The sequence below is a fragment of the Octopus bimaculoides genome, chromosome 19 (genome assembly GCF_001194135.2).
Source record: "Octopus bimaculoides isolate UCB-OBI-ISO-001 chromosome 19, ASM119413v2, whole genome shotgun sequence".
Taxonomy (NCBI): domain Eukaryota; kingdom Metazoa; phylum Mollusca; class Cephalopoda; order Octopoda; family Octopodidae; genus Octopus; species Octopus bimaculoides.
The window spans coordinates 26,442,023-26,443,272 of NC_068999.1; the positions used below are offsets into that span (position 1 = coordinate 26,442,023).

General features: G+C 39.0%; 1 protein-coding gene across 1 annotated transcript in view; it reads left to right on the plus strand.

Annotated features, from left to right (window-relative positions):
- The window catches only part of LOC106883266 (histone deacetylase 3), a 55,864-nt gene that overhangs the window by 36,777 nt on the left and 17,837 nt on the right, over positions 1 to 1,250 (plus strand). The gene's annotated exons all lie outside the window — the stretch shown is intronic.

Below are 1,250 nucleotides of genomic sequence, written 5' to 3' on the forward strand. Positions count from 1 at the left end.
AAAAAATAATCTTTATTGTGCTGGTTTTTCGTAAAATTTCGCGCATGGGAAAGGCAACAAAATCGCCCCTCCCCACTTTGAATGGGATATTCCTATCTTAAAAAGTAATAATCGATTATCTCGGTAACCATGGGAGTTGGAGAGCAATAAAATTCTCCTGAACATGAGCGGACCATGCTGCCGCTCTGTGCTGAATTTCACGCGATTCCACTGCACCGTTCTCGAGTGAATCTGCCGACACTCAATCAATCAATCAATCAATCAAGCAATCAAGAACACTGCAATTTATAGTATAGATATGTATATATATATATCTACATAGGATAGGAGCACTCCGTTGGTTACGACGACAAGGGTCCCAGCTGATACGATTGACAGAACAGCTTGCTCGTGAAATTAACGTGCAAGTGACTGAGCCATCTACAGACACGTGTACCCATAACGTAGTTCTCAGGGAGATTCAGCGTCATACAGAGTGTGACAAGGCTGACGCTTTGAAATACAGGTATTACTCATTTTTGCCAGCTGAGTGGACTATACATCCTGCTGTAGAAACACTGCCAGATGAGATTGGAGTATGGTGCAGCCGCTGGCTCTCCAGACTTCAGTCAAACCGTCCAACCCAATGCAGCATGGAAAACAGACGTTGAACGATAATGATGATGATATATGCTCTTTGCTCTTTTACGTTTTCAGTCATTTGACTGTGGCCATGCTGGAGCACCGCCTTTAGTCGAGCAAATCGAACCCAGGACTTATCCTTTGTAAGCCTAGTACTTATTCTATCGGTCTCTTTTGCCTAACTGCTAAGTTACGGGGACGTAAACACACAAGCATCAGTTGTCAAGCGATGACAGGGGGACAAACACAGATACACAAACATATACACACACATATATATATATATATATATATATATATATATATATATATATATATACGACAGGCTTCTTTCAGTTTCCGTCTACCAAATCCACTCACAAGGCTTTGGTCGGCCCGAGGCTATAGTAGAAGACACTTGCCCAAGGTGCCACGCAGTGGGACTGAACCCGGAACCATGTGGTTGGTAAGCAAGCTACTTACCACACAAGCACTCCTATATTTATGTATACTTAAATATGTATAAATATGTCTATATATTTATATACACACATACAAACACATATGTATATATATACATATGTGTATATATATATATATATATATATATATATATATATATATATATATATATATATATATATATATAT